Source organism: Camelus bactrianus, chromosome 23 (assembly GCF_048773025.1).
Source record: "Camelus bactrianus isolate YW-2024 breed Bactrian camel chromosome 23, ASM4877302v1, whole genome shotgun sequence".
Lineage (NCBI taxonomy): Eukaryota > Metazoa > Chordata > Mammalia > Artiodactyla > Camelidae > Camelus > Camelus bactrianus.
This window is the reverse complement of record NC_133561.1, coordinates 5,709,471-5,721,962: the sequence shown is the minus strand read 5'-3', so window position 1 is coordinate 5,721,962 and position 12,492 is coordinate 5,709,471. Positions and strand designations below refer to the sequence as shown.

Genomic DNA, 12,492 nt, shown 5'->3' with positions numbered 1-12,492 from the left:
TTCCCTAAAAACAAAGTAATCTTCCTCATTAGAGATTTCTGTTCTCCTTTTGCTCCTTTGCTGACCTGACTTTTCTCTGGGCATTTTAATTTCTGCAGCTGTGAAAACACTGGCATCTGAAACAGGCCTTCCTGAGAGGCCAGAGGAAGTGCGTGTTTGATTCCTTTTCATTAGAAACACTTAGGAGGGAAGGCTGGGTGAAGGGTACCTGAGGACTCTCTGAACTGTACAGTAATTTCAGTTTTTCTTTAACTTTGAAACTATTCCAAAAGAGAAAGAGATTTTAAAAACTTGAGTTTTATTAATTTCGATCTATACTACTAAAATTTCATCAAAATAGTAAATACATAGTCACCCATGCTTTCTTCAGCTGACAGCAATTTAACATTTAAAAAATAAAATCAGAAAGGAGGAATATATTTGGCTTATATTTGGCATTTTAGTGAAACAAAATGGTTATTTTGTCTGTTTCAAGGGTAAAACCATTTACTGAGTGTTTTCCTCTCGAAAGGGATGTCTGCTTAATGGCCACCTTATATTTTCACAAAAATAAAGTTATCATAGAATCCAAAAAAACCCAGCTCTTATAAGATGAGTTATTTACTTTATGAAAAGGGTAAAAAATTAATCATGAAATTCTGTGACCCAAGCAATTATTATATCATAACATTGGAACAAACTAGAACAATTGGAGATGTGTTCTTCTCAGTAGCCGAGGCTTCTAGACGGTTGAGGGTTTACACTTTAAGCATGGAAGTTTTCACAATTTTGAATTTGTCATGTTCCTTTCTGAAGTTAGTATTTAACCCTTTCCTGATGACTCTGGATTCTGAGTCTTACACTGTCTTCAGACTTAAACTTCTCAATTCTATTTTTCATAGGACTTCCAGGGACATCTCATTAAATATAAGAACAAACAAACAAACATTTTTTTAACCTCCTTCCGTGGTTTTCTCCAACCTTCAGGATGAAGCCCTAGCTCCCCCCGTGACAGATGGCACTCTGATGCCTGGTCCCTAAGGTCCCCCTGTTTGCACCTTTTCCTACTCCTCCTTGGCTGGGGTTCTTGTCATACAGGCCAGTTCTCACTCACTTTTTCTGTCACACAGAGTGCGACTATTGCCTGGAATGCCTTCCTCTACTCCTGTCTTGGAGTAAATAGAAAAGATTTAAAACAGGCAGACCTCCCTTCCTTCCTCCTCTTCCCTCTTCCTTCAGGGTACCAGAGATACAGGTGACCACTGTCACTTTGCGTGTGATGCTGTATGGTAATTGACTATTTGTTTGTCATCATATAAGATGGTACATATTATGGACACAGACCATTTACCATTTTTTTTTTTCTTTTTTCTTTTAGCATCTAGCATTGCTATCCTACCCATAAGAACCAATCAACAAATAGTGGTGGCTGTTGAATGATTCAGTATGACATCATAATTACTGGAGTTTACTGAAGAATCGAGGGCTATAGTGGATTATGTCAAATGCTGTGGTTTTGTAATGATGGAGCTTTCATGCTGTGGCCATTCTGAACATTCCTTCTTTGATTGTCATTTGCCAATTCTTGATCCTTCAGTGTATCTGTCCATGGTAGCTAAATCTTTTTCTGATTTGGTAAGTTTCATGTACTTTTTGTTTGCTTCTCAAGTGAGAATGTGAGAATATTCTATTTGTGGCTAGAACTATTTGCTTCTAAGTTTGCTGATTCTATTAAAGAACTGATTAAATGTGATGATTAATTTTATAGCACCGTTGGTTTGATATGTCTTCCTTGAATTCTTGGTTATCTCAATACAATCAACCATTGTTTTTGTATCATTCAATAATAGCTTCTGTTACTTTTCTGCAACAAGCAAACTGCTATTATGTACTATAAGCATGCACTTACTGAAACAAGTTTAACCAGGTCATTTCAATGTTAAGAGCAAAACAAAGTCAACAAAAATTTTAACTTAAAATTCACAAGGGTAAGTGAAAAAGAATTCAACACCAACCTCTGATTCTGTTTATGGAAAGATAGTTAAACCATATTATGTTATCTCAAATGATTAGAATACTTTTTAAAATAAGAGTTGGAATGATTATTTTTAGAGTTTCATAACAACCAGTATTCTAAGTGAAACCATATGAAGGTAGAATATTTTCCTGTCTTATAAATGAGAAAACTGGTACACAGGAAACTAAATATTTGGATTCACCCCTCAATTTTGGCCGTGTTTAGTGGGAATACTACCTCTTTTCATTAACCTTGTTTCAAAGGCAGTGATCATTTAACTCGCCTTCCCCATAACCTGTTTTGTTTTTTTTTTTAAATTAAAATATCAGGTGCTTTATCACACAGTAGATTTAGGTGTCACTTCTTTGGGGGTCTTGTATTCATCCTGACTATGGGACTTAAATTCATCTTCTCAAACAGTTTTCTTGTTAAACGTTCTCAGCAAAGTGCCCTGGGTTGACAAACTGAAGTGCATATTGGGCATTTCAACATGAGCAGAAGGAGTGTGGAGAGGATGCTGCATAAACTTGTTTTACTCAACCTTGAGGAAATGTTAATTCCCTCTTCAAATGAAGTGCACCAAGTGTATGTGCAGCGTTCCCGAGAGCCTCCTAATGAACTGAGAAGCAAACAGTCTGAGGTGGGAAGAAATACGTTTCATCAGCCCCCTGGGCAGCGATGATTCTCCTCAGCTTGTCACACATACTTGATTCTGATTAAAACAAGGCAGATGAGCTAACTATTTGAACCGTTCCTGATAAAGAAATTGCTCTTGTCTCTGGTAGAGTCTCAGATCTCACATCATTTAGATTGCATGTCTTGTTTGTTAAAATACAGGCTAGCAAAGTGCACGGAATAATTAGAGGAACGTCTTTCAGAGGCTGTGACTGGAAGAGAAGCCATCATTTTAAATGACCCAGATGACAGAGGTGACAAGGTTGATGTGATGTCCTGGCTAAAGGGGCATTCGAAACTTGGGGTTAAAGTAGACTCTTCTTTAAATTGCTCTACTCCTTTTCAACATTTCTTGTAGTTGGGTTAAGAAAAGTTACGAAGGTAGCTGATGTTTAAGGAGAGAGGAAACTGGGTCTTTGGGAGAAACACAGAGGCAACGCAGGGATTTCTGGGTTAAGATTTATGTGCTACAAAAAACACATGAAGGGCAACAAGACAAAAAGGTGAGGAGAGTTCCCAGGCCCCCTTTATGTGCTGCTGTCCCCACTGCAGGTCTGAGTGGAGGAGGGGCAGCTGGAGGCTGGTTTGCTACCGCAGGGCGCCTGTGAACAAGCCCGCTTCCCAGCACGGGAAGTCGGCTGACGTCGACCACAACAGCGAGGCTTTTCAGAGGCAGCCCACAGAACTCTGACCGGAGCCCTGCTCTGCCGCACTAGCAGTCAGTTGAGGTGACTGTGTAGTTAGTACGATGCTTTGTGTTTTACGGAGCAAGTTCAGCAGGTAATCTCGTGGGGTGTCCGCAAGGATTTGGGGAGGCATCGTTACCCTTTATGGAGGAGGCGCACAGAGGTGGTTCCGTAGTCGCTGAGTAACCAGAACATGCAGCTGGATTTTTTTTTATTTCAAATCCAGAGCTATTCTACTGTTTCGCTGGTAGATTTTCTGGATTTTTACCTGAATGTCATAGTGGAATTTACTTTGACAGAGAGCATCTTGAAGTGATCAGGCAGTCATATCTGTTCCTACGTCTGTTTCTGTTTCTTGCCACTTACTTGTTACAGAGTGTGGCTTTTTCTCCTTATGCATCCTGCATTTCAAACTTCCCATCATAAAATATGATATAAAGATAGAATATGACTCTTTTATTCTATCTGACATATTTGAATGTGGTGTACTGCTGTCTTCTGTAGAGCTACCCTCTAATTTCATGTTAGGGTTGTTCTGTGTGTGATATCAAGTAATTCACTGCCCTTTGGGATATCCTGGTTATGAAAATGTTGATTTGTAGTTATAGAATTCTGGACTGTTGAGGACCCTGTTAAACAAAAGGTCTTAATGGTCATGTATTTTTATCTGAATAAGCCAAAATATTTTTTCATTGGGATCTTATTATTATACTTAATGTCTGCTTATAAATGCACACACACACGTACACTCTGACTTTCAGGACGACTATAAGGAATTCTACATCATTTTAAAGTGACACATAACATGTTCATGGAACATTTTAATAACCTACCCCTCACTCACAGCCTGTTTTACTCCCACAAGTTCACTCAGTGTAATTAATATCTCAATCTTTAGTCAGAGTATTTAATATTATGAAGGTATATATTCTACCTAACGTAATAAAACCTATAATATCAATATGATGTCAATAACATTTCCAGATAGATTTTTTTTTAAACTCTGAAAAATAAAGTTCAACTGGAAATTTATTTGAAAAATAGCAGGAAAATTCAGAAAAAGAAGAGTAATGCAGGAAGAGGATTTATTTTTAATCAAATATTGATTGTAATTTAAAGCTACAGGACATTTGGCACTGGCAGAGAGAGTGGAACAGAGGAGGGTGCAGGAACAGGTCCCTGTGAATATTCGTGCATGTGATGGTGGAGGTCAGGAACTAGTATTGGGGTAGCAGTGGTTCATGTGGAAAAGTCAAGATGGATCTCAGTCCTCGCAGCATGGGAGACTTTTCGTTTTTACTTGTACCATCTTGTCCTGTTTCACGTTTGTATTCTGTTCATGTTTTATTTTACAATAAAAGTAAGTTATTTTTTAAAAAAGCTAATGACCTCATAATTTGACTCCCTTCATTTGTGTTAATGCCAGTTTACTCTGTTGTTACCATGAAAAATGAGTGACTTCTTATTCTCATGGTTTCCTATTTTTGCTCTTTGTAAACCTTGATTATGTATTTTTAAATGTGGACTTGCAGGTTGACAACAACAACAAAATGCAGTGCTTAGAAAATGCAAAACTGTCAAGCAGTTCCTCTTAATGGGTAGTTTTAATCCCCCCTTTCCTTATATGATGCTTCTTGTGAACTGCTCTTGATTCTACTTTAAGCCTCTGATTTTATAAAGCTCAACTTTCTCTTATGATGCATGCCTGTGACCTTCCTACAGGCGAAGACGATTTCTGCTACCACCTGATCTGTGGGTTCCTTTTCTGAGCTGAGCCTCTTACCGCCATGACTCAGTGTCAACATGACACTGCTCCTACCTGGTTAAAATCTGGGTGTCATTAACAGCACCTTGGAAACACTCCGTCTTCATCTAATAACAATTTGAAGTGAACTTGCATCATTGAAATTGTTACACGATCTTAGGACACAAGCATCCTACATGGAGAGCAACACTTCCTAGCAATGAAATATTTTCTGCCTGTCTTCTTTGGTGATATCATTGAAAGGGTGCTTTATAATTCCCCTAATTTATCCTGTAGATAAGTAAATATAGTTTTCTGTGGGATGAGATATATACATATATGTGTGTGTATGTCTCTGTGTGTTTATTGCCTAAAATAGTGTTTTACATTGTAAAGGGAGCTTAATAAATGTTCATCATAAGAATATTTGAAATACAAAGTAGACTAGTAGCTTACAGTAGGATTGGACAACCACTCAATTTTCTTTAAGCTGGGAATGTACATTGTTTTATTTAACTCAACTCTCATATTTAGTCCTTCCTGATAATTCTTCTAATCTGCCACCTCAATGTTCCTTTTCAGTTACATGAAAGAGAAACAAGAAGAGACATATGCTGAAATCTTAACCTGTTTTGTAAGACCTCTGGGTGGTGTTAGCTTTTAATGAAGAATAGTTAAAAAAGGCAAACATTTCAGACTGAATTGAGGACAAAGTTGAGTGTACTGCTCTAAGTAGATGTTACCTTCATAGGGACTTAACCACCAGAGCAAAGAAAATCTACTTCCAAAATCTGTTATATATATATTGACAGCATCTTGGAAACACTCTGTCATATATATATATATATAAATTAAGATCAGTTTATGGTTCACAGCAAAATTGAGGGAAAGATATAAAGAGTTCACCTGGCTCCACAGGTGCATAGCCCGCCCCATTATCAACATTCCCTGAAGTGTCCATTTGCTACAATTGCTGAACTTACATTGACACATCATGATTATCCATGGTCCATAGTTTACCTTAGGGTTCAATCTTAGTGTTCTACAGTCTACAGCTTTTGACAAATATATAATAATATGCATCCACCATTATGATATAATATAGAGTATTTTCCCTACAGAAGAATCCTGTATGATCTGTCTATTCATTCTCCTGGTCCCCCAACCCCTGACTACCACTGATCTTTTTACTTTTTAAGTGAGCATTGGCTTCAACTTAAAATCACCTGTTACGTTAGCTTCTAACAAGAGAGTCAGCCTGTCCTTGGAAGCTTTGAATAACAGTTTTTATTAGACATATCCCTTGAGAATATGCAAATAAATAAAATATAATAATTGCCCTAGAAATTCTAAAATCATAATTGATCATTGAGGACTGGATGATTAGGGAAGGTTTAGACCAACTATGTCTTGGCTGAAGAATATGCAACTTCTAGAGAAAGGGGAAGGAATTCAGACCTTGGCAGCTCAGAAGCAAAGTGGGCTGAAGGATTTGGTCTTCCTTGCTCCTCTTTTAACCTGCATCTCAAACCTGGATATGACCACTTCAGTGTGAGAAAATTGCAGTTACTCCTACGGCAAATAGAAGTCAGGGGCCAGGTGCCCATGTGCTGAGGACACTGCCTCTGTCAGGTGTGTTTCTTGGATCAGTATGAGTTGCTGTAACAAAATTTCATAGACAGGGGGTGGCTTCTAAAGAACAGACATTTATTTCTCATAATTCTGTAGGCTGGAGTCAGAGATCAGGGGGCCTGCATGGTGGGGTTCTGGTGAGGGCCGTCTTCCAGGTTGCAGGCTGCCAACTTCTTGGAGCCTCATATGGTGGAAAGAGTGAGCTAGTTCTTTTCTTATGAAGGCCCTGACCCCATTCACAAGGGCTCCACCCTCAAGCCCTCATCACCTTCTAAAGTCCTCACCTCCACATTGCATCATGCTGGAGGTCAGATTACAGCGGATGCATTTGGGTGAAATACAACATTCAACCAATAACGGTTATTGGGGAGGAGGTGGTTCTCAAAGCAGCTGCCTTCAGGGTCTGGGACACACTGCTGTATGGAGGAGGAAAAGCAAGCATCTGAAGACAGCCAGTTCAAGCCAAATGCCATGTAGATAATAATTCCACATGAGGAACCCGAAGGATGATTTAAAACCTGTTGAATCACAGCAGCACCTTTTCTCCTCTGGGATGGAGTATTGCACAGCAAACAGTGGGTGGGTGGAGAAGAGCCAGGAGCTCCCCTTTGAACTGTGGTCCTCGTTCATCTTTTCTGTCGCAGCACACATGAGCACTGTCGCCAGGGACCATCAGAGAAAATGGGTCTCAGAGGCAGCAAAGGAAAGACATCACTCTCCCTCACGGAAGTGAATCAGACTGTGAGAGAGGAGGAGGATGTAGCTGGAAGAGGCCCCCTCTTCCTGTCCGGGGGATTCTGATGCACCACGCCTTCTTCTGACTCAGTAGGACTCTCATCTTAAAATTTCATCCACAGTGAAACACAGTGTAGGGAGGGTGGTGAACATGAAGGAAATCAAATATAATCTCTGTAATCAGATTCTGGCTTGTGCTGGATACTAAAACCAAGAGGAATATATGAAAAAAAAAACAGGAGATAACATGAGATGGAGGTAAAACATAACTAAAACAGAAAGATAAATAGCCCTGACTATATATGGTGTAAAAACGCATTGGTCTTGCTAACAAGGAATAGTGGAAGGTACGTTGGCGTTTGTCAGTCATCAGTGGGTGGATCATTGAACCAGCCAGTGTGATTTCTGTCCTGTGTGACAGATTGATCAAGAAGACCCTACTAGAAATTTGACGATTCTGTGAAGTCTGGATAAAGATTTTTGGATTTACTCTGTAGTACCATTGAATTATGTAGAATATTGTCAGTACTTTAAAATTTAAATTATATTTGGCTGTTTTGATCATCAAAATATTTTATAAAAAACATTTCCCTCTTTTAAAATTAGGAAAGTGCCAGTAAAGATCTCACATGCACACATACACTTTTTACTATAATTCAGTGCTTTATACAAGTTCTCATTCTGCAATAAAATGGCAATATGCAGATGTTGCTGCACAGCCCCAGGGAAAAGTTAGTAATACTAGGTGGTTTCCTGTGCTCATTTGGATTTACCCAGTGGTATAAAATTGAATCATTGTGAAATATCAGACAATTCTCTGAATGACATCATCTCACTATGAGATGCCTCACCAGAGCAGTTCACCCAGTTCTTGGCTGATGTTATCATTTTGGTGACTTTTGAGAAAGGAAGTGCAGCAGATTTCTTTTTGTGTGTTTATGGGCCAGGAAAGACAGGTCTTTGGGCAAAAGAGGATGATCTTGAAAACTAGACCTTTACGTACAGAAAAGTGCCAACACTTTGGTACGAACACAACTTACCTTGGATGCTGCTCTTCAAGTCTCAATCATGTAAGCCTCCACAGTGTCATGGTAACTGATTAGTAATTACAATATAGGAAACTTTCATTCGTGGAGTCTTTTATGTTGCTTTTTCATCTATTCATAGCACACTAGTAACCAGCAGTTTTATATCCTTACAGTACAGTGACGAATGCTGCTTACAGAATATCTCAAAGGTACTGTAAAAATCATTAAGTTCTTTGTGTCATCAAAGAAGCATAAAACCATATTCAAAATAATTGTATAAAATATGCTTAGTATGTTGATTTTTTATTTTGGAAATTATAATTACTGTTAAGATACATAACATATTTTTCACTTCTCTACCATATCATACAATACAGTTTGCTGTGCTGATTTGATTTACTATATTTATACATTATCATAGGTTATTTTTAGCCCAAAATTGTTTTGTTCTTGCATATTGCTAACAGGACAAAATGCAAGGCTTTCCACTTTGAAGTAAGAAAACAAGGTTAGTAAGACCAGCATAGATCTTATAATGAAAAAAATATATAAAGCACTAAAAAGAGTTACATTGCATCATTCTAGAAGTGCTTATATATGAAAATAAAGGAATATAAACATATCATATTCTATGGTGATCTCTCTCTATACCTCCTTTAATCATTTCAGGAACAAGATACAGTTTAACTACAGTCACAGACCATAGACATTGTAGATTAGCAATAAACCTAGAAAAAATACATCTTGTTTAAACACCTTCTGTAAGGGGGCTATTAATATGTCCCTCACCTAATCCCCATTCTGCATGCTAAAATAACAGGAGTCAGGTATGGCTTATTTGGCATTGTCAGGAGGATTTTTTTTTTTAATGCTTCATGAAAATAACCAAAGGACTGCTGCAGAATGCATGAATTCACAATGTGGAATGAAAACTGTAGGCAATTTCTCATACAATTAAACATAACTTATACAAGTACATACAGATAACATTCATTGCCGTTTTGCTAGTCTCTCAGTCAGTTTAGGCTGGGTTACGCTTTGGAAACGGGCAACCCTGAACTCTCAGCTGCTCAGATCGCCAAAGTTTATTTTCTTCTTGTCTTCCTGGATAACAGAGTTTGGCCCATTCTCTGCTCCATGTCATCTTCACTCAAGCCTCAGGCTGACTGAGGGGTTCTGTTTGGAATATTGCTGGTCTCAAGGCAAAAGGGAAAAATTGAAAACCATGAGCTTCAGGGCTTAAAGTTTGGCTCAGAAGACATATACACCTCTTCTTCATGTATTTCGTATTTCACATCTGAGTTCAGCAGCATGGAAGTGGATAATTCTCCCCTAGGGAGGGATTCCCTGGTGAGGGGGGCATACAAGATGGGAGCAGCAAATATTTGGAACAATAATAATTCTAATGTAGATTTAAACTTCTCGATCGTCCATATTAATGAGCCAATAGAAATCCCTGGACCAGGTATGGTTAAATATGATGCAAATAATACTACTAACCTGTGAATTCAGTTGGTGGATCTCATGCTTTTACTGACTAACTTGTCCATGAATTTTAAAATCATTTTTTCTCGCTGAACTCTAGTTTTATAAGGAGACTCTAGTACCCTGCACTTGTAGCTGCTCCAAGCTTATTTTATTCAACAAAGTTTAGTAAGTACTCTTAGGTACTCATAAATATGACAGAATTCATACCCCTCAGAAGCTCAGAGCTTGGGGAAATAGACAGTTACATTGAATATTGCGATGATAAGGAAATGAAAATGTAGGTAAACTGCTGTGTTTAATATTATTTCAAAAAAAGTGAAATGTGTTTCGTGGAGATTTTTTTCATTTAATACGACAATGCTACCCTGTAGAGGTCATCATTTTTTTTCATAATTAGAGGTTTAGGGAGGTTAAGTGACATGCCCACGGTCACATGGCTGTGCTCAACTCCAACTAGCTCATCCACTTTAGAACCTAAACATTTTCATAACACTCTACTGTCAGCCCCTATTTTTATTTCTCTGAAATGGTCTTATTTTCAGTCTGTGTGATCCTGAAGTTATTGTCTGCTTTGTGCTCTGCATCTGGGTTACTGGCAATGTTGAGGGCTGTTTTCTCCCACTTTTTAAGTTTAATTTTAGTTTTTATTGAATTGTAGTTAATTTACAATGTTAGTTTCAAATGTATAGCAAAGATGATTTAATTATATGTATAAATATATATGTTTTTTCACATTCTTTTCCATTATATGTTATTACAAGAAATTGAATACGGTTCCCTGTGCCATACAGCAGCTCTTGTTGTTTTTCTATTTTATATATAGTAACGTCAGTCTGTTAATCCTCAACCCCTAAATTATCCCACCCCCGCCCTTTCCCCTTTGGTAACCATAGTTTGTTTTCTATGTCTGTTAGTTTATTTTTGGTTTGTGAATAAAATTTGTATCTTACTTTTTTAGACTCCACATATAATTTTATATGTCTGTGAGTCTATGTTTGGCTTGTAAAAAAAATTTGTATCTTTTTTTTTAAGATTCCACATATAAGTGATATCATATGATATTTCTCTTTCTCTGTCTGACTTCACTTAGAATGACGATCTCTAGGTCCATCCATGTTGCTGCAAATAGCATTGTTTTGTTCTTCTTTTATGGCTGAGTAGAATTCCACTGTATATATATATGTATATACACCACATATTCTTTATCCATTCATCTGTCGGTTTCTCCCACGTTTGATAGGATGAGTGTCTTCTGCTTTGAGATCAAAGCTGAAATGTACGTCCCGTTGGGCAGGACATGGGAAACAGTACCTCCTACACATTTTTATTCAACTTCCCCAGTCGTGGCAGTTTAAGATTATGGCACCATTTATGTACTTCAGAGTGGATCTATTTGCTTTCTCTAAAATAAAAAGTAATTTAAAACTTTATGATTATTAAATAGATTTAAATTCATAAAATTGTTTTAGATACCCTCACTTAAATTACTAAGCCTTGACCGCATGGAAAATCAATTTATCCAAAATATTTTTATTGTTGAATAGAATGCAATCTGCATATCTAATTAATAAAGTCATTGTACACTTTTCTGATCATCCTTGTCAAGCTGCCATGCTCTGAAAAGACTGATCAAAACTGTGAAGAACTCACAATCATTTTTTTTTTGAATTCTGAAGTTTTGAGGACCATATAATTGGCTTTATTTTTTAAAGGATGATTTATTTTTCTGTAACTCAGAAATAACAAGGATTCAGATTTTGCCCAAATATAAGGAAGATACATATATATTTACATTTGAGCTCTTCTCCAAAAAAAATTAAATGCTTTTGGAGGTGAAGAATTTTTAAAATCATTGTAGAATCCAGGTAGAAACTAGATGTCCACTTCACAGACCTGTGATGGAGGGACTGTGGCATTAGCTAAAACGCAGCAGATGCTGGCAGACTGCTTGCAGCCTCAGTGTTTAACTCTCGAAGCAGGACTCACACATCCTATGCCCTTGACATCCTAATGTAAATTTATTTCCCAAATTCAAATTAGTAGTGGACATTTAAGTGAGGTTTCCTGGGGTGACAGAGAACAAAAACGTGTCACCAATCCCACAGCAAATAACTTTATAAAAACTTCATTAGATGTCCCGTTCTTCTAAAAACTCCTCAGCCTTTACCTGCCAGGGTGTCTGCTGCTGTCCGCCTTTGATTCTTGCATATTCAGGCTTCTCAGCTTTCCTAGATCTGGTTCCTTGTCTCAGTCCACTGCCAGCAGTTATTTTCTTCAAATTTCTCTTTATCTCCTTCTTCTTAAAATCAGAGAAATTTGTCTCTTTCTCAGTTCGCAATACGTATCCGAGTCTCTTCGCCTTGCTGTGCTAACAGACCACCTTCTGGCTAGCAATCTCTACTCTTCCTTGAATGCAGTGGTGATTCTCAAGAACAAAGGTAATTTTACTGTGATATACATACAAATATATGTGTCTTGAGATCAGAATGTGTCAATAATAAAAAAAAA

At 37.6% G+C, this 12,492-nt stretch overlaps 2 long non-coding RNA genes across 10 annotated transcripts in view; both read left to right on the top strand.

Moving 5' to 3' along the window:
• The window catches only part of LOC141574749 (uncharacterized), a 49,183-nt gene extending 47,439 nt beyond the window's left edge, over positions 1-1,744 (top strand). Inside the window, exon 2 of the long non-coding RNA XR_012501792.1 lies at positions 1,358-1,744. This is a non-coding gene — a long non-coding RNA (uncharacterized LOC141574749). The remainder of the gene's footprint in view (positions 1-1,357) is intronic.
• LOC141574748 (uncharacterized) overlaps positions 1-12,492 on the top strand; it is a 945,654-nt gene that overhangs the window by 316,550 nt on the left and 616,612 nt on the right. The window lies entirely within an intron of this gene.